Source organism: Grammomys surdaster, unplaced genomic scaffold (genome assembly GCF_004785775.1).
Source record: "Grammomys surdaster isolate TR1022 unplaced genomic scaffold, NIH_TR_1.0 207, whole genome shotgun sequence".
NCBI lineage: Eukaryota > Metazoa > Chordata > Mammalia > Rodentia > Muridae > Grammomys > Grammomys surdaster.
The window spans coordinates 2,450,725-2,472,838 of record NW_021604652.1 but is presented as its reverse complement, the minus strand read 5'-3'; the positions used below and the strand labels follow the sequence as shown (position 1 = coordinate 2,472,838).

At 40.8% G+C, this 22,114-nt stretch overlaps 1 pseudogene; it reads left to right on the top strand.

Moving 5' to 3' along the window:
- The window catches only part of LOC114624509, a 33,284-nt pseudogene that overhangs the window by 1,335 nt on the left and 9,835 nt on the right, over window positions 1-22,114 (top strand).

Here is a 22,114-nt window from a genome sequence, read left to right as displayed (position 1 = left end):
CTGCTTTAATCTGTAAAATAAGCACCTCAGTCCCTTGTCCCAGGGTCTAAAATCTACTGTTTTATTTTGTTTTGTTTTAGTACTTTACCATGTTAATCATAACTAGATTTCCCCTCTAATCATTGCAGATGTCTACCGCGCCTGAGTTTGGTTCTGATCTGTATTTTCTAGCTGAGATTTTTGTGTTTTAGTAAGCTTTATATACAGTATTTGCTGTGGTTGGAAATGAGGGCTATACCATGCGTGCACTGTTTGATACAGCTAGAGGGATCCGAGGTTGGAGAGTGTTCAAAGTGTCTTTATTTTTCCTAATTTGTTATTTGGTTTCTCTGGAGACTTCTTGGATTAGTACTGAGTTGTATGCTACTTTACTGTATTTCTCTGATATTACAGGAGGCCTTGATGGCGGCGGGGTGGCCATTAGTGTCTCTACTGCTGAACTGTGGTCGTCGCGGCGATTCTTCTTGGGTCTTGTACAGTTTTCCCTCCAGTCAGTTAGGCAGAACTGTGGTGGGCTAGAATTGAGGTTGTTTTTTTTCCCCCTGCAAGTCAGTTCAGGTCTTATGAAAGCTGGGGTTGCAGGTCAGCTTACGGATTAAGGGACTCAATTACTTGAATTTCTAATGAGTCACATTTTTCTGAGGCTCAGCTCAGAGAGCAGCCTGCTCTGGGAGTGTTTCAGAATGCTTCCGTTTCTTTTTCTGTTTCAATCCCTACCAGACTATGATGATAATTTTCACCAAAAACATAACTCTAGGACTCCCATGAAGAAAAGTCATGAAAGTGTATTGGTAGCCCTAAGCTGAGATAGCCTGGAATATTTTATTATTAAATTTATTCCAACGGAGCTTCTAAGAAAGCGTCGGTTTGTTTTGCTGTGTTCACACTGTAAGCACGAGCTGTTTGCTTACTCATCAGCAAGCTGCTGCTCTCTAATTATAGGCTTTTTAATTTTTTGAATGCTATTTCCCTGATAGTCAAAGTAACTTCGTTTTATTCGTGTGTGTGTGTGTGTGTGTGTGTGTGTGTTATGCTAAAAATAATGGCTTTGGCTTGGTGTGGTGGTTTTCTAATAGTATTTTGTTTCTTAATAACACACCGAGTCCCATTTGTGCCAACCATCCATATATGCATGGGTATGGGGTCATCCACTACAGGTTGATGGATCTATCAGAGACCACACCACCAACTCCCAATAGCTCCTCAGCTGAAGGTCGAGTCCTTCCCCCAGTATTGGAATGGGGACTGGCTTGAATTTGTGTGGGCAATCACACCTGCTGTGACCTCATGAGCACCAGTTCTGTCACAGCCAGAAAATGCTGCTTCACCCCCAGCCTGGATGGCGATCTTTCTGCCCCCCCTCTTCTGTGATTTTTCTCTGAGCTTTGCACATAAATGTGTGGTCTAGGTGCCCTGTTTAGGGCTGAGCACTCTACAGACACATTCTCCATTTTGACCAGTTGTTAGTTTCCAGCTTAAAGCCCTGGTCACTACACAAAGAAGCTTCTCTGTGGAAGTCTGAGAGCTACCCTAATCTATGGATCTGGAAATATGTGCTTAAAGATCATTTATTTGTTTATTTGCTTACTTAACATATATGTGTTCTCTGTCTTCATGGACAATGAAAGAGGGAATCGGATCCCATTCTAGATGGTTGTGCGCCACCATGTGCTATGGGCTACCATGTGGTTGCTGTATATATGTATACATGTAAACGTGTGTGTGATGTGTGTTACAACTTGCTGTGTTTCAATTCGACCTTTTAATATTTATTGAAGACCTCTGACCAGAAGCTATGGGACTGCTGAAATGACTTTTTCTAAGAGTGGAAAAGAAACAAACAACAGCTCCTTACTTTCTATGGCGTTAAGTCTAGCACAAACCTGGGCTTATAGTGCCACCTAGTGACCAAATAGCAAAACACCAAACGCTGATCTCAGAAGTGTTTCAGAATGCTTCCTTTTCTTTTTCTGTTCCAATCCCTACCAGTCTCTGATGATAATTTTCACCAAAAACATACTCTAGGACTCCTATGCAAAAAAGTCATGAAAGTGTATTGGTAGCCCTAAGCTGAGATAGCCTGGAATATTTTATTATTAAATTTATTCCAACGGAGCTTCTAAGAAAGCGTCGGTTTGTTTTGCTGGAGTCTAGATAAATAGAGGCTAGCTGCAAAATGGAACAGTCTAGATTAAATTCTAAGAGCTAGTATCATTGCAGAAGGATACTGAGCCAGCACCAGGCTTAGCACATCCCAAGGAAACACTTGGGTTTTGCTATAGGATACAGTATTCCCGGAAGACTGAGGCCTACAAATGAGAAGCTTGCTTTCCTGCTGTTGTGCCTTTGTATTGTTCTGTGTTATACAGTCAGATTACAGTATCACTCAAGTTCTGTGATTGACTATCTTCTGGCTAGTTATACACTGGATTTTTTTTTAAAGATTTATTTATTTATTATATATGAATGCACTGTAGCTGTCTTCAGACACACCAGAAGAGGGCATTGGATCTCATTACAGATGGTTGTAAGCCACCATGTGGTTGCTGGGATTTGAACTCAGGACCTCTGGAAGTGCAGTCAGTGCTCTTAACCACTGAGCCATCTCTCCAGCCCCCTACACTGGATTTTCAGGAGACAATTTTTATTCGTTTCTATTTTTCTTTTCTTTTTTGTTTATTCATCATCCTGCTCACAGTCCTCCTCCTGGTAACTCCCCCCCTCCCCCAACCCTCCCCCAACCCTCCCCCATCCCTCCTTCTCTGAGCAGATAGGAGCCCCCATGAGTATTCACCCCACCTTGGCACTTCAAGTGCAAGGCTAGGCGCTTCCTCTCCCACTGAGGCCAGACAGGGCAGCCCAGCTAGAGGAACCTATCCCACAGACAGGCATCAGCTTTAGGGATAGCCCCTGCTCCAGTTGTTGGGACCTACAGGAAGACCAAGCTGCACATCTGCTACATATGTGCAGGTGGCCCTATTTTTCTTATGTACAAATCTTGCATTCCTATTTGTTTACCAGCCTGGTCATTTTTGGTTGTCGCCTTGTCACGTTGAATTTTATAATCTTGCCACTTGGGAAATAGATTGTCCTTTCTCAGAGTTTTGACCCCACTGCTCCCCTCTCCCAAGAATGAACAAGTTTATTTGTGTCACTTGCTACAGCACCTACAGCCAGTTGTTTCCCCCTGTTACACAATTATCACCAGGTCTGTTCCCAGGCAAACTGTCACTCACTCAACAGAGCTGGATAAAGACTTCCAGCGGCATAATGAAGGCTCAGTTTTGAGACCTATAGAATGTCCACTTCTAGGAAGAAGGCCTTGGAAGGGCACCCTGTATGGGCTTGTCCCATACTAAAGATTTGTCATAATCCCACTGCTCATTCACTTGATGTTTGTTTTTATATTGGAATTTGAGATGTAGATTTTTATAAAAATCTTCATTCTTTGTTGTGTGTGGCCATGGGGGTCTGTGTTCTAGAGTTGACAAAATTTCCTTAAAGATGCAATACAAAGGGGCTGAAGAGATGGCTCAGTGGCTAAGAGCACTGACTGATTTTACAGAGGACTTGGGTTCAGTTCTCAGCACTCACATGGCAGCTCACAGCTGTCTGTAACTCCAGCCCCAGGGGATCTGATTTAAGCATCTGGCCTCCTCATTCCTAATCATGGAGGTGGTGCACATGCTGGCTGGTAGTCACCAATACACATAAAAAAGAAACTTCAAAAAGAAGGGAGACAAAACAATCTCTCCTAGGATTCGCAGATGGACTCTATGTATGTTGAAATACTCAGCCAGGCAGTTTTCAGTGTTGTCCTGCCCTTCACTTAACTGCCTGTGTGAACCTGAAAGCCAGTTACAATCAGGTTAAGAACTTTAATTTTTCCCCCTTTTCTCCTGAATATGACTTGAGTAATGGGCACAGACTTTGTAGTTTCCCAAAATGTGTAGAAACAAAATTTCAAAGCTCTCTTCCCCCATCCTCACCTCAAAGGATCTCTTTTGCCAGCTTCGACTGTGTTGTCATAACCTAGATAACAACACTATAATTAATTTTTAAATGTCTGCCTGAGGAAATTTATGTAAGTGGACCAATCATAATGCCTTGAGTTGAGCTTCAGGGAGCCACCAAACAAAACACAGAACCACAATTATGTCCGCATTTTCCACTCTACTTCAACTATATCAGCAATATGAGCTGCTGGCCTTCAAATTCACCTCCATGATCCCTGCAGCTTTGTAGTAAGTTTCAAAATCAGCACATGCGTACACAGTGCTTTTTAAACCTCATAATTTCTCTACAAATCTCTATTTCTTTCTAGTTTATTTCTGTTCTAGTTTATTCAGCGGGGACTACCTACTTTCCCTTTCCAGAGTTACGGCTGCTGCTATGCAAACTGCTCTCAGCTATTTGATCTCTGACTTAGGCACCTCCAGATAGTGCTCAGATAAGTGTAGAATGTAACAGATGTGTTATTCCTAGATCTTCTTCCCGGAAAAAAGAAATTGCTTCCTCCAACGTTGTTACATTTCACTAGACAGAGAGAGCAAGGACTAGGAAAATTTTCACCAACTTTCCCATTGTTCTTCTATCTTGCTTTGCTTTTTTTTTTTTTAAGATTTATTTACTTTATTTATGAGTACACTGTAGCTGTCTTCAGACACACCAGAAGAGGGCATCGAATCTCATTACGGATGGTTGTGAGCCACCATGTGATTGCTGGGATTTGAACTCAGGACCTCTGGAAGAGCAGTCAGTGCTCTTAACCGCTGAATCATCTCTCCAGCCCCTTGCTTTGCTTTTTATCATCATTATCAAGGAATCTCCTATGACTGCCATGAAATCCAGGCTGAGTTGACAATGACAAGGCCAACTTCACTGCACATTTTTTTTTCCCTTCTGGTTACAATCATCACTGTTCTTACTTGACCTTCAGTCCCTGTTCTTCTATTCAGAGAAATGCCATAAACCACTATAAAAGTGGATTTCCCTAAGGTAAAGATAACTTTGGCTTCCCAAACGAAAAATGTCCATTTCGCTTTCACAAAACAAATAACAACTGCAAACCACAAGAATTGTGAAGGCCTCTGTTTCTACTATTTTAAATATGCTCATCTCCATTGAGCTTTTTCTCCGTGGCTGTTAAAGTTTTGACGATTTTTAGGGTTCCTCTAAAATCAGTCAGTTTATAGTTGTGTCTTAAATATTCCAGACAGAAAAGAGGGTCTTGAACTTCCTCATCTACCTAATCTAGCACCTTGTCTCTGTCGCCATCTTGTGGCCTTTTTGCTACATTACAGAGCTGACTATGTTTGCTATTGAAGGCTTATACAGCCAGCACTTGGAGCATACATTGATCAAGATATTCCAAGCTACCTGAGACTCTTCCACCCCAAACAAACATAAACAACTGATTCTGGCAAATTTTTACTTTTGCTGGACATTTAAAGTACTCCCCGTACGTATTTATGAGTACACTGTAGCTGTCTTCAGACACACCAGAAGAGGCCATCCAATCTCATTACAGATGGTTGTGAGCCACCATGTGGTTGCTGGGATTTGAACTCAGGACCTCTGGAAGAGCAGTCAGTGCTCTTAACCGCTGAGCCATCTCTTCAGCCCCTTGACTTGTGTTTTAACATTGACTTATAGGTATTTTATACAGGGTTTGTTGTTGTTGTTATTTATTATTGACTGGTTAGTCTGTTTTGTTTTGTTTTGTGACAGGGTTTCTGTATGTAACAGCCCTGGCTATCCTGAAACCTGCTTTGTAGACCAGGCTGGCCTTGAACTCTCAGAGATACGTCTGCGTTTTTGCCTCTCTGCCTCTGCCTCTCATGTGCTAAGATTAAAGGTGTGCACTACCACTAGTTGGCTTTATTTTATATAGTGTTAATGTAATGATTTTTCAGGTATATTTGAATGTACTCATTTCTAAAGTGAGTATTTCCCTTTGATTGCTGTTTTATATTTTCAACCTCAAACTCTTCATTTTATTACTATTTTTTCTTGCCAAAAAATGACTTCAAAAAAACAAAATAGGAAAGTCATATAATAAAATATTTAATAACCACATCCCCCAAATGCTAAGGAGAGAGGTACAGCAAACAGTTCACAGATTGTGGATTTATCGCTAACACCAATGAGTCTTAGCATCAAGAAAACTTTCTCTACAGAACATATGCAATACAAATATTGAGCACAAGGTTTCACAAGTTCAATGGGCCTCCTGAAGTCTATTCATGAACTTCATTTTCAAAAAACAGTCCCCTCTCCCCAAGGACCAGCGACCATGGCAGAAGAGGCAATAGAAAGACTTTGTGATGTAGACACAAAGCTGGACCAGGGCAAAACAGTCAGGACAGAAGTGCTGCACTTGAGAATTGTGGCTGCCTGAATAAGCTCGTGTTAGTCAATGTTCCAGACCTGAGGGAGCACTTTTTAGAATTGATAGCTTCTGAGAGAGAGAGAGAGTGGTTTTTTTTTTTTTTTTTTTTTTTTTTTGACTCCTTGGTAGGCACACTGCCCCAGTGGATGCCTCACATCCAGGCATAGATTTCCAGCACAAATTGGACACTGTGTGTTATTATTTTTTTTAATGAGGAGATTAAGTTGAGAGAAGGTGGTATGCGGTGGATCTGCAAGGGGGTTAGAGAAAGGAATGAGGGTGATATATTGGATATGTCAAATTCCCAAAGAATTAATAAAATATTATTTTAAAAATGTGGTGATAGTTTCTAGAAATCAGTTTGTTTTCTTCTGTACATCCTAGAAATGCAATCTTCTCGCAGTCAACTTATTTTGTAAGGTAATCAATGTTAACAGTTAACAACTACCTATAACACTAATCAGTACCAGCACCCATCTTTAAAATATTTTATGAAATATTTTGGAGTATTGCTTTCTACCTTCTAAAAGTAAAAAAAAAAAAATGCATTCCAGTAACAACATATGCATACTGGTCATTTTTATTAATTTGAAGAAATATAAATGAAGTGAGCCTTGATACTTAAAAGCAAAGTATCTCACTGTTAAAGCTTTAAGTATCTCGAAGGTTCAACAATTATATATGTAATTATTTTATGGTTGTTTTCAAGACAGATTGTTTTCTCTGTGTAGCCCTGGCTGCCCTAGAACTTGCTCTGTAAATGAGACTGGTCTTGAAGTCAGAGATCCTCCTGCCTCTGCCTCTCAAGTGCAGGAATTAAAGGGTCTCATGCATCCCAGTCTGGCCTCAAACTCTATGTAGCCAAAGAGGATAACCCTGAACACCTGAAACGTCTATCCCTACCACATACACCCAAGTGCTGCAATTACAGACCTGTGCCAAGCACAACGGACTGTAGACATACTAAGAACATGGAGCTATTTCAGTATTCTTGGGAATGGTAGGTGATTAGCTTAGGTGCAGCTTAGTGTGGGCTTCCATGAATTTTCATGAACGGGCTTCTTGAGTTTCTACTGAGAATTGATGGCTTCTGGGGAGAAGCCATTTTCCAACATTTGTTTGAGTTCAAAGACGGTACTAAGAACATGAACGTGTTCCATTCCAGCTTTCTTCGGTACTTTCTCTTGTATGAAAGATGCTAGAATTTTTGTTTGTTTGTTTGTTTTTTCGAGACAGGGTTTCTCTGTGTAGCCCTGGGTGTCCTGGAACTCACTCTGTAGACCAGGCTAGCCTCGAACTCTCGAACTCAGAGATCCGCCTGCCTCTGCCTCCCAAGTGCTGGGATTAAAGGCGTGCGCCACCGCCGCCCGGAGAAAGATGCTAGAATTCTTAAAGGCTCTAATTCCTTTAATATTTTAGACATGTCTGGATGATATAAAGGGCTTTTGCCAAAATATCACGTTCTTGGAGATTTTCATGCACTCAGGGTTTTTTGTTTCCTCCCTTGGGCTTCAGTAATGTTACATCCCATTTCTTTGTAAAGAATCCTCCCCCTCCCCCATTTTCTACTTTTCTACATTTTCTATAAAATTTGTATCACATACCAGCAAAGTTTTGACCACTGAAAATTGATATTGGGGCTAAAATAATGGCAGGTTGGATCTAAAATAAAATAAAAAATAAATAAAATAAAATAAAATAAAATAAAACCCAGGTTGGATCCCCCACTCATGCAGCAGCTCACAGTCGCCTGTAACTCCAGTTCCAGGGGACCTGATGTACTAAGAACATCTGGGGGCATCTGGCCTCTATGGGCTCTGCACACACCCACACACATAAAGTAAAAATATTTTTTAAAATTCTTTAAAAAGAAAATTGGCTCTTATGTGGCAGGAGGATTTTCTTTTCTGGTCCAGTCTGATTGGAGTTCTATAAGCTTCTTGTATGTTTATAGGTATCTAGGCAGGTTACTCTGTTTGCATTGATACTGGCTGGTTTTGTTTTGTTTTGTTTTGTTTTTTTAATTTGGTGGTATACAGTTTAAGAAACAGTTTCTCTAGGAGATTAAGTCTCTTGTCAATTGAAGGAGAGGTATATCAATCCATTACAGTAGATTTCCCTCAAATTTAGTCGTTGAGAACCGTAAGAGTTTAAGAGAGGGGGCAGGAGGAGGCAAGACTGGAAAGGAAAGGGTTGGGGTGCAGGCAGCCTGCCACAAACAAAACACAGAAGTGGAGAGTGGAGAGCCATAGTAAAAATGAGGCTGTATTGGAGCTGAGCCTGGCTTCTTTGGTCTCTGGGCTCCCAGCATTACCACACTCACCAAGGGCCACTCAGCCAGGCTACTACTACCTGATGGCCACCCAACGCCTAGAACTGCTTTCCCAGCTCTCAAAAGTTAATGGGCTAAGGACGCACCCATTCTTTTCTGCACCTCACACATGGTCCATGCTCTGTTCCCCTCACCTGTGCCTTCCTTCTCTGCGCAGTCGTCGGCTTGCTGACCACGCCCTGTCAGAACTCTAGAAGCCCTGTCAGGCTTCTAGAGCCTTAGGTCCCGGCCCGCCCCCCACCCCCCAAATCCGGTTGGCTCTGCCTCCTCTGTGCAGCGCTCAGCTCTCTTTAGGGCCCGCAGAGGCGCTACGTGCTCTCCACTTGCACCCTTGCTCCGTTCTCCTCCCTTTTCCTGCTATCCATGCTTCTTGAGTCCTGCAGTAAGTAGTCCATGTAGGACCGGTACCCACTCCTGGGAGGCGGCTGCGGTGAGCTCGTGATGGAAGAAGCCAGACAGGTGGCCAGAATGGAACGGAGGGTGAGATGCTGGCTGGGGAGAAGAGAGATGCCTAAAGTGCGTGAGGGGACAGCAGGGAGGTGGCTAAAGTGCGTGAGGGGATAGTAGGGAGGTGGGTCAGTGGAGAGGTGGCCGAAGTGCCTGCGGGAGAGTGGGGAGATGTCTGGCGTGCTTGGCAGGACAGTGGGGAGGTGGTTAAATTTTCTGCTGGACAGCCGAAGAGATGGTTAAAATGATTGCGGGGCAGCAGAGAGATCCCTAAAATGCCTATCAGGTACGCGGCAAAATGCCTGCCGGGTCCCAAAGCGATAGTTAAAATGCGTGCCTGCTAGCCAGGGAGATAGCTTAAAATGACTGTGGGTTCTGGAGACAAAACTTAAAATGCCGGTCCCTTACCCGGACAGGTGGCTAGATTACCGGCCAGGGACCTGGAAAGATAGCTAAAATACCGACTAGTGCCCGAAATAATGGCTGAAATGGCTGCCTGAGACCGGGAGACTACTAAAATGCCTGCCGGGGACCTGGTATTATCGCTAAAATGCCTGCCTCATAATCCCTAGAGGTTCAGTAAAATGTCTGCCGGACAGAGCAGAGGTGATGAAAATGTCTGGGATAGTGTAGAGATGGGTAGGTAAAATGTTGTAGGTAGATACGCAAAGCGAAGGTGGCAGTCTAGAGCAGAAAAAGCAAGATAGCCAAGGGGTGGGTTGCAGCGCCTGCGAGGATTTCTACACTCACATCGGGGAAGCCATGTGCCCAAAGAAACTCTTCAGAATATTCTTACTATTTTAATCTTGCTCAAGTCAAATTCAGCAGTATTACGCCATGGCAAGTGCCTTTTTCGGGTTTTTTGCTCTTAAATATATTCTTTTGTAACAAGAATTTTACCGCCATGTGATCATGCTAAAAACCAATGTGCTTTTACCTGCGATTTAATGGGGTTTTCTGATGGTGTGACTTTGGATTAAAGCTGATGAAGGAATGTGGGGAGGGCACTCTTAACCAAACCAAAGCACAGGTTCGGTAACGTGGAAAAATTACTGGTAGCGTGTGAAGTAACCAAGAACTAGTAACTAAGTCTATGGTAACTTTCTTTTATGAGGCCCTGGAAGTTGAGACCTAAAATTTTTTGTTCTGCGTTCCGTTTATTTCCGAGGTACATAGTGACCTGATCTCTGAAATTCAAAACTAATCTGAGTGCTTTGAAAACCCATTAATATCAAATCTCTACTACTGAGGACAAGGAGTATTTTCGGGGTGGGGATGGAGGGCAAGACAAAACAATTCTCAGTGATTTGTAACTAGAAAGTCATACTCTTATTTACCATAGGCATGCCAAACCTCTTCCGGTAGTGTTTATTCCACGTGTCCAGATGTGCCGACAATAGCACTAAGGAATGAATCCAGTTTAGAAAGGCAGGAAATTAACAATCAGCTTTGGGGTGAATTTTGTTTTTTTCAATGTTTGCCTTATTTCTGAGACAAGGTCTCCGTAAATAACTTCAAATTCACAAAGATCTGCCTGCCTGTGCCTTCAGCGGGACAGTGCCGATTTTAAAGGCTTCTGCCGCCATGTTTGGCTTAATGTTGAATTTTCAATGTGGAAGAGAAGATAGATTTGGAAAGTACTGATTTTGTATTACCTAAGCAAATTCTTACCTGTGTTAGTAGGCAGACAAATAAACATTGAATCCCTAGAATATACTATATTACATTTGAGTAAGAAATCGAGGTTTCTAATCAACTGATCTTGAGATGGAAAGATTCCCCTAGACGGTTTAGAGGGTAAAAACTGGTATGAATGCCACCACTTGACAAAGACTATGTCCAGTTATAGACATAGAGGAAGGGAATCACTAGCTAAGAAATTCGAAGCTGAAAGGGGCAAGGAAATGAGTTCCCTAAGGCAGATTCTAGAAGGAACGCACCCCAGCTGATAATCTCAATTTCAACTGGGTGGCTCCCATTGAACTTCTGACTTCTAAAATGATAAGGTTATAGATCTGTGTTGCTTTAAGCCTCCCAAGTTTGTTGTGATTTGTTACAGCAAGTAACAAATACAGCACTCTAGTGCTACCTGTGTCTTTGTATCTTCTTAGAGATTAAGGTGGTTCTGGAAACATCCAGAAAAAGGAATCATGAGATAGGCTAAGGCACAGAGTATGTCTTTTACAGTTTCTTTGTAAAACACCTTTACCTAATGTCTTAATCAGCTCATTGGCATAATAAAATACAATATTGGGTAGTTAGAGAACAGTGTCTCAGCTCTAGAGGTTAGATGGTTCTAAAATGGAGGTTGGGCTCTGGTGTGATCTCTTCCTGTGTTCCTGGATTGTGAATGGCTGCCTTCTGGCTGTCCTGCGTCTGGTAAAGAGACATGTCGATTTAGGCTCCATTCTTTTTTTTTTTAATTTATTTATTTATTTTATTTATGAATACACTGTCGCTATCATTCAGACACACCAGAAGAGGCCATCCAATCTCATTACAGATGGTTGTGAGCCACCATGTGGTTGCTGGGATTTGAACTCAGGACCTCTACTAGAGCAGTCAGTGCTCTTAAGCACTGAGCCATCTCTCTCTCTCTCTCTCTCTCTCTCTCTCTCTCTCTCTCTCTCTCTCAGTCTCTCTCTCTCTCTCTTTTTTCTTTTTCTTTTTTTTTTTTTTTTTGGTTTTTTGAGACAGGGTTTCTCTGTGTAGCCCTGGCTGTCCTGGAACTCACTCTGTGGACCAGGCTGGCCTTGAACTCAGAAATCTGCCTGCCTCTGCCTCCCAAGTGCTGGGATTAAATGCGTGCGCCACCACCCCGGCGAGCCATCTCTCCATAAGCTCCATTCTTAAGACTTCATTTGATTTGAAATTTTATTTAAAGGCTTTATATACATATGCAGTCAAATTCAGATGTTTTTTTTCTTGCTCTCATTTTTTTTGTTGTTTTTTTTTTGTTTTTTTTTTTTGTTGTTGTTGTTGTTTTTGAGACACAACAGTCCTGGGTGTCTTGAAACTAGCTCTGTAGACCAGGCTGGCCTCAAACTCACAGAGATCCTCCTGCCTCTGTCTTCTTGTGCTATTGAATAGAAATAGAAATAGAAATAGCCTCAGATCTAGTGAATAATGAGTGGATTACTCAAAAACAAAGTTTTGTTTTGTTTTGTTTTTTACATGTTTACATGTACTGGTATTGGCATGCCTGAAGCAGCTAGATAGCCTTTTCTGTGCAATGTAAGTAGGGCCTTCTATTGAAATCCATGTGGAATTATACTCTGTAGTTCTACTTTATTATTATTATTATTATCATCATCATCATCATTATTTTAGATTTTAGTGTTTTGTTTGTTTGCATGTTTGTGTCAGAAGAGGGTTGGCTAGGATTCCCTGTAACAGGAGTTATGGGTGCTTGTGAGCCACCGTGTGGCTGTTAAGAATCAAACCAGATCCTCTATGAGAACAAGAAGTGCTCACATTCAAAATAGTAATTATAGCTGTGCATGGTGGCTCATACTTGTAATGTTAGCACTCTAAAGGCAGTAGCAGAAGGGGATTGCAACTAGTTCAAGACCAGCCTGGGCTACATAGTCAGTTCCTGGCCAACTTGGCTAGAAAACACATGATAATAATAATAAATAGTAAACATCTGAGCTTACTATTTAAATACATACACATGAGGACATAGCCAGCATTCATAGCAAATAATAAGACTCTATCAGGGGCTGGAGAGATGGCTCAGCTGTTAAGAGCACTGCTTGCTCTTCCAGAGGTCCTGAGTTCAATTCTCAGCAACCACATGATGGCTCACAACCATCTGTAATGGGATCTGGTGCCCTCTTCTGGTGTGTGTGAAGAGAACAATAGTGTCCTCATATACATAAAATAAATAAATCTTTAAAAAAAAAATACTCTATCAGGTCCTTATATAATGAAAATGAAAGTTGACTAATAAATATGAAAGCCCAAGAAATTAGAATAAGACTGCAAGTGAAAGTCCAAGGTAAATGGAACTATAGGGAAAAAGTGATGGTTGGAATGTTGATGTTAATTGGGGAGACTACACATAGAAAACCCTTAAGGTGGGCATTGAGGATTTGACTGTGAAGTTCAACTCAGTTTAGAAAATTGGATGGTGTCTTTATCAGAATGCTATGTTAAAACACACCTTTAAATTGACTTTTCATTCTCAAGATTTCCTACGCCAGTAATTGCTGCTTTTAGTGTTGGATTTCACTACCAGTGGTAAAAATATGAATGTAGGGGTTTCTTTTTGTTTTTGGTCTTTTGTTTTGTTTTTAAGACAAGGTCTCACTGTGCATCCCTGGGTAAACTGGAACTCAGTATGTAGGCCTTGAACTCACTTGAATTAAGGGTGTGCACTGCCAGTCCCAGCATGAATGTCCATTCTTCTTTACCCTGAGTCCTTAGTGGAGTTCTTGACACTAACAACATTCGTCACTTTCAACTTTGTTTTCACAGATGTTAGCTTTCTGACAAAAAAGCGTGCAACCCATGTTTTCTATCTGACTCCTCCACCACCACTCAAAGTGGTACTCAGATTATCCTTAGCTTGCTTAACCTTTACTCTAAGGCACATAAAAATCTAATGATGATGAGTCAATAATGGTCTCTTTTTGAGACCATTAACTCAAATATTTTATTACCCTTTATATAGATTTGCTGAACTGAGCATGAACTGGGACAGGTCTTTTTTTTTTTTTTAAAGATTTATTCATTTATTTTATGTGTGTGAGTGCACTGTACCTGTCTTTAGACACACCACAAAAGGTGAATGGATCCCATTACCACCATGTGGTTGCTGGGAATTGAACTCAGGACCTCTGGAAGAGCAAGCAATCAGTGCTCTTAACCACTGAGTCATCTCTCCAGCAAAAAGATGTATTATATGAGTACACTGCAGCTATCTTCAGACATACCAGAAGAGGGCAGCAGATCCCATTACAGATGGCAGTGAGCCACCATGTGGTTGCTGGGAATTGAACTCAGGACCTCTGGAAGAGCAGAGTTGCTCTTAATGTCTGAGTTAATCTCTCCAGCTCCAGACAGGTCTTTTAAATAGGGTTTTTTATTATAAATTTTTGTTTTTTGACTATTTCATAGGTATATAGAATACATTGTTTACTCTCCCCACCCTTAATTTCCCTCCCACCCTGACCAGCACTTATAAAATGTCATATTTGCTAGTTTTATTTTGTTTAGTGTCTCAGTTTACCTGGGACATTGGTGTGACCCTGAGTTTGAAACTATCAGATGCTGGTGGGCTCGTCAGTGTATACGTTTGAGTGCCTCATGACTCAATCCATTTGTTGCCAATAAGTGGTAAGGTTTCATGGGCTTCTTGGAGTTGGGCCAATACTTATTTCCCAAAAATGTTAAGATTTAACATAATAGATTCTTGTATCTGCGACTCTCAAACTCACTTGCAGTACCTGTCAATCTTTCTCTTCTTACCAGTCAGATTGTAGATGGGGCTACATAGTGGGCACCATTATGTGGGGGATTAAAACTGAGGTATCTTGTATGATAAAAGGGCCACTAAGTTAAAAACTATCATCTGGAAACCGGGCTTGGTGGTACACGCCTGTAACCCTAACACAGGAGGATCAGGAGGCTCAGTCATTCCAGCTACTTGGGACTTGGAGGCTAGCTAGTTCTGGCTACATGGAAAAGAAAAGGGAAAATGTGGCAGTGATGGAAACATCAACTAAGAGCACTAACTGCTCTTCCGGAGGATCTGAGTTACACTTCTGGTACACACAAGATGGTGTCTGTAACTTCAGTTCCATGGAACCCAACTCCCTCTTCCGGCCCACAAGGGTACAACACCCAAACCTAATGCATAGACATATATGCAGACAAAACACTCATACATATAAAATAAAATTTAAGGAAGGAAAATATACAGCACATGTTTTCAAAACAAAGCATTTTATTTAACAGCAAACTACCCCGTATCCCCCCACCTCCCCCATCCACCCACTCACCCACCCACCCACCCACCCATGGACTCATTGTGACTTGTTGGTAAGCAACAATTTTTTTAAGTCTTCAAAACACCCAAGAGTCAGTCAACAGAAGTTCTACATTCCGCATCAGTTCACAAAGTTCAAAAGTCTTCCATTCTGCATCAGTTCCTAAGTCCAGGTGTCTTCCATGTGTTTTGATAAAGAGCTTAGTTGGTGGGAAGATGATGCCAGTCTTTCAACAACAGATTTGTTTACAAGTTCATTTATGTGACCAAAGCAGATGATGGTAGGATGTGCTTAATCGGTAGCAATATTGATGGCAGAAACTGTGAAAGGAAGGCTTTTAGTTATTTTCCTTTGCACTTTCCAGAAATGTAAGCCCATTCCTACCCATACAAAGGGATATTACTGAATCCAGCCAATTCCACGAGTTAAAAGCTAGTATTAGTAACATGCCCAATTGAGTCTTAATGAAATTAAAAAAATTTTTTGAACTCCCAGACCTCTTCAACCTGGCTCCATCTACTCTGTCCTTTTTCTTGTCTCCTCGTGAATGTGGTGATTGGCTTGCTGAGTAAAGTCTGGATACTTTGAAAGTATACATGAGCTACGATGAATAAGCTCCGTTACAGCAAATTGTGACTTCAGCTTTAAGGCAACTTGGGTAAAGAAGTCACATTGATTAAATTAAGACGGCTCATTCCGTCTGACTCAAGGCTTAGCTGATAGCCATTTAGATGAAAATACATTCTCAGAAACATTTAATGACCTGATACCAGTTTTGTAGAACTGCATTAAAGTAAATACAAAGCAGTCACAATTTACGTTCCAGATAGACATAGGCTTGACCCTTTCCTTCACTCGGCCTCCTATCCCTCCCTCTGTGAGTGAAAGAAAAATACGAAAGGGTCAAAGCACAGTCTGTACTCATTGTAGAAGGCATTTTTGGTTTTTTTTGAGTTCTTTCGATTTGGTCTTTTGTTTCTCCAGTTTTCTGATTCTTTTCAATTTTATTATTCTTACATTTCATACAAGCATGTTAAACTTTGTTATTTTCATCTACTGGCATTATTTTATCATAGCAAACCACCTTGAGTGTGTATACATAACGTACATATATATTATAGTAAGGAGACTATTTCTAAAATTACTATGTGCTAGTCAGGCAATTTACATGCATTAGCATGCAAAAAGGTAAAAGGCTGAACAGACAAAATTGGTTAAAGCCTGCTGCAGCTCAAAAATGGCTCGTTTGCCCCAGGATAATGCAAAGGAGCCTAAGATTGTGGAACTTAGACAGCTGTCATCCCTCCTGACCAGTAGTGGTCACAGTCATAGGTAATATAGGACATAGGATAGAATATTAGAGTTTGTGTGGAGGGACCTTTAGGGTCAGGCTTTCTACAAAACCCAGCTTCCTACTCATTGCAGTGGCCAGAGAAGATCTGAGGATGAGGGCTTACATTACATATTACTTGGGGACTAAGTTGTGCCACTACCCAGAAAGCAAACCCCAGAATCCAGCGCTTCCCTGGGAAGCCATACCTATTTGTTTCCTTTTTCCATGTCTCAGGAGCCAAGTGAAGGCCTAAGAAGAGACATGCAAATACTTGTAGAACAGACAAATAAATGAAAACAATGAATGAAAACCTTCCTCCTGCATTCTAACCTCTGAGGCAATTAAAGGCCAAGTGTCCTTCAGTCTAGAAAATGTTTGACCTAAAATTTCTCTTTAATAAAGAACATCACTCTGCATTGCGAGGCATCTGTAAGTCACACTAAGTGCCCTTTGGAACAGATGTGTTTCATTTAGCATCCAGTAGCATCTTCTGCAATGTGTGGAACTGTGGAAATAAAGAACCTCTTTTATTATGTCCACTCTATCGAGCATGCCCATGAGAAGAGGAGCAACTTCTTTTTAACTCTCCTTCTCCACATCTTGCTTTTTTTTCCCAAGTAAAGTAAGAGCTGTAGTCTCTTATGTGTGACTGCAGTCCCCTCATAAATTACTGAGGTAAAGTATACTTTGGGTTGCATCCCTTAAATGTCTTTGTTCTTTTCAATACTTTAACTGCACTTTAGTCACACTTAATTTAAAAGTAGGAGTGTGATAGTATTTTCTTATTGCTCACATGACTCTAAGCCAAGCAGTGAGCGTCTTCTCCTTTGTAACACTTCAAAGGTAAGAAAAGGAGAATGGGTAATGAATTAAAGGACAGACCTTAAGTCAAGACTCTCATCCTGGCTTCAAGCTAGGCCAATAAAGCTTTGGAAGCTTTGGAGCTTCCTTACTTAGGAAGGTCTCCAGTTTATGTTGAAGGAATCTTGGCCTTTGTTGGGTTTTCAAAATCTCTATGCCAAACCAGTTAGTGAGTCTTCTAGGCCAAACCTATTCAATTCATCAAGCATAGCACCTTCAAGCAAACAGCCTTTAAAATACTTACTCAGGAGGCTGGAGAGATGGCTCAGTGATTAAGAGCATTGACTGCTCTTCCAGAGGTCCTGAGTTTAATTCCCAGCAACCACATGGTGGTGGCTCACAACCATCTGAAATGGGATCTGGTGCCCCCTTCTGGTATATCTCAAGACAGTAACAGTGTACTCACATACATAGAAAAATATTATTCATTCAGTCATTAGATATATTCTACAGGCTGGGCATGGGTGAGCACATCTGTAATCTCAGCACTTAAGAAACTGTGACAGGAGATTCACCAATTAGAACCAGCCTGGGCTATATGAGACCATGTTTCCTCTATGATCAGTGATCTATACTAGGTCCACCTCACATTTGAGTTTTAGGACCTAGGTTAGCATATTTTATATACAATGTTTCATTAGATGTTGTGCTCTGCATGCTTGAGCTCTCCAGCCAGTACTTCTAGTTTGAGAGGTTGTGGACCACACTGAGTACGTAGCATCTGATGCTCTGGCCTCTTCCTCTCCTGTTCCCTGATATCTATGCTCTGGGATTACCTGACTCTGGCCCTATATTGTCACACCTTTATTGGCAAGGTGTTTGTAATTCATCTTCAGCAGCAGCATTCAACATTTAAGAACTGGATGGAAAAAGTACCTCTCATTAATAAAACCTTTTCCATCTCCTCAGTCAAGCCAGCTGGGAAGTATCCTTCTAGACAGATAGTCCACTTAGCCCAACATTTAGCACACTGCCTTTTATACAAATCCATTTTGTTCTGTTAGGGTCTAGATCTCACTCCTGTGAGTACTACATAATGCTAGGAAGCAGTCTTTGTTTGCCCAACACATAGCACAGTCAAATTATTATTAGGTGGTAAGCATTGTGATTAACTTTCAGCCATTATGAAACTTAGAAGAAAGTAATCACTGTTCACCGATAAAGCCAACCATTAGGTCCTGGCTTTATAGAACTGTAGACTTCATAAAGCTCCACACAGATCTCTGTTGTGGGTTAATAATAATGGTAATGAATTTTTGTATTTCCAGGTGCCATGTCTGTGGATAATAGCAAATAGTCATTGCTTACTAGGCAAATATTGCATATATGGCAGCTTACAAATTATAAATTAATGTTGTACATAATTTCTTTAGATACACAGAACATTAAGAATGCTCTTTGCATCCCAGTGCCTAGCAAGGGCACTGTTTTGTAATAAATGGTTGCCATTCAGTGTCGTATTCGTCAAATGCTGAATGCCTCATATATTCAGTGTTCCACAGTTACTTATTTATTTTCACAGTATAATAAATGTGACAGAATTTTTAAAGCCTGGAAATTGGCACCAAATAAGAAAATGACTTGTTACATTTATATGGTACCTCAGAGTTCATAAAATGCCAATATACATATTACTCTCAGCTGTGGACACAATAAAATGTAAGTCTGTGTATCTCTCCAGTATCCATGAAAGAGAATATACATATGGTAGACAATATTTAGCCTCTAGGTTTGAGAATGATCTCATTGTGTTCCCAGGCTGGCCTCAAATGTCTGGGCTCAAGTGGTCCTGCTGCTTCAGCTACCTGAATTCAGAGCATATATATACTACCACACCCAGCTTGTTAACTATACTATTCTTCCCATTGTGGGCCAAAAAAATACAATGAAAATTTTGTAGAGACCATGTCTATTTTATAGGCAGCTTTATTTCTATAGAAAATTTGTCAGGTCTTATACTTCTGAACTGCTTTATAGTTAAGAAAGTATACATGGTCATAACGTGTTCCTCTGTGACCTGGGCAAATGTTCTTGTATTAACATGCCCTCATCCCTAAAGTCTTGACTAATTAAGCATTGTCTCATTCCTTGTAAATGAATAGTATGGAATGCAAGTATTCTTATTTCATGGCAGTTACTCATGAATATTTCATGTACCCAAAACAATACCTGATACATAAGAGGTAGTTAGTATTCATTCATTTGAACACATGGAGCAATTAATAATAGCTGTATAATGCTTTATTTAATGCATTCTTTCATAAATTTTCGTTCTGTGGTAATGTACTCCTTTGTTATCTCCAGTGCAGAACATGGTATTCAGAAATTACAAGGTGATCAGAATAAGGTAATCAATCACCTGCATTTGTGGCTTATTTTGTAGTTAAAACTCAGTTTCCATGTGTTTTCTCTTCTGCTACCTGGTATAATATAACTTACTGAGCCTCACCAAAGCAGTAGAAGAAACACACTGGCCTTAAGTATATGGATTATTTTTCATTCAAGCCTCATTATGTTTATATATGTTTTTACAAAGCATGTCTTTACTCATTATTCCTAGAGCAATCTTTGTGCCTATAGCACATAGAACTGTAGAATTCACCTACTATGAATATGTACTCGTATTCATCAACACTGACTTGGAAGTTGCAGTGTGCTTCAAGGTTTATTTACATTTTTTGGTTACTTGGTAATATCTTGTCACCTGGGAGTGACCACAGTTAAGCATCTCATCCTTAGTACTCAGCACAAAATATGCACAAAGAAGGAAATTAATGTTACTCAGACATATGCCTTGGCATTTATATCAGGGCTTGATCAAGTACAGGCAATGGACCAGTGTACCTTTATTTTACTGATGCCTTATAGGAAAAACTCAAATCACATTTTCAGATGCTAACTATGCATGATTGCCAGTGTACTATGAGCATGTTACTTTTTCATCTTGTGTCATTTAACTTCCCTCTTACAGGCAAAGAGGAAGGCACAAAAAAGATTAAGCTTGTAAGTAGTCCCCAGGTTCTCTCATCATTAATTTTAAAGGTGGGTGTTAAAACCCAGGAGTTCCTTTGGTGAAATCCACCAAATTACTCAGCCACTACTATGAGCAGAGGGTTCAGACCTCATTATGTCCCCAAACCATTTTAGAAATTCCACACCCTGCTCACCTAAGCCCAAAGAAGGAAGGTGATGCTGGCTGGTGCTTCTCAGGAGGTTGACACATCTGCACATTGCTTCTCTAATTCTTCTCATTGGTCTGGAACTCTCCATATTTTCTCTAGATAGCCTGACATTGTTTTCCCCTAGCAGCCTGATGTTTTCCTTTTCTTGTCAGCCTAGGGCTTCTGAGGTAGGGAAAGTATCTGTATGGATTCTTGTTCCTAGGGCAATATCAAAAGTCAGACTATATACTCTGGCTGGATTTTGTTCTCGTCTCAAGTGGAGCATATGTGAAGAGAAATGGAAGTTGTAAAACATCAAAAATTTAGCAAATGGCTAAGATCAAGTTTAAAACAGACCCCCTGCACAATACTATCAATCTAAAATTGTATCCCTTTATGGGGAATGACAACAATGAAAATCACATTTCAAGCAAAGAAATGGAAAAGGGTGCTGGGGTTAGGGGGTCTCATCTTCAGATTTCCCTTCTTGGTCTTGGGGTTTCTATCCAGAGTTCTGAGCCAAAGGCCTTTATCTCTTAGACATTCTGTCCATATAGGATTGGGTCCTTAGGTCTTATGCTTGGACTTAGCTCAGGTTTTGTGTCTTATGACGTAGTTCTTGGTTCTTAGATGTGATAGATGTCCTGTAGAAACAGTCTCTGTCCTTTGAGTTGTCAGCATTCTGTCCAGCCAGCTCAAGTTACAAAACATCTGTCTTCCACTTGGGCATTCAGTTCACTTCAGATCCACTTCAATCCTGACAGGACGGCATGATGTATTTTGTCTTAGATTATTTCGAAGGGCAGTCTGGTATGAGGAACGGCTCCACAGGTGACATTCTGGACCTATTGGGAAGGGGCTATGAAACCCCTCTGTCACTCATGACACACATGCACACACACACACACACATATGTACATACACAAAGAAATATCCAAGAGATTACAAGAATACAAGAAAGAGACACAGACTGTAAAGAGACTGAAATGCTCAAAGTGAACAGAAAGGAGGAAAGTAGAAGATAGAAACACAAGCAAACACAAAGCAACAGAATGATGGTGAGATAAACCACCAACAGCAAAGAGACACAAATACAAATGAAGAAAAAAGAGAAAGTGGCTCAATAAAGGCAGGAAGGAAATGTAAACAATAATGCTCTAAGCAGAAAGAAAACTGAGATGGTGAGTCAAAGGACTGACAAACAGAAGTTGCACAGAGAACAAGTGGGGTGAACACAAGAAAAAGAGAGGGACGCATACAACGTGTGACCCAAAGGTGAGTCATGAAAGGCAGGAGTGAAAGAAGAGCTAAGAGAAATAGCAGCCAGATAGAATAAAGAGAGAGCCACAGCTAATCAAGACAAAGCAGACCACACAGGCAGAGAAAGTGAAAAACAAAGCTCAAAGCTCTATAAGAAAGACATGTAAGAGAAACATGGGAATAGGCAAGACACACTGCAGACAAAAGACACAACTAAGATACAGACATCAAACAGAGAAGACACACAAAGCAAGGAAGAAGTAGATGTAACAAAGAATTAGACACACAAGGAAGAAGTAGTAGATACATAAAACAATGAAGACATAGACACACAAA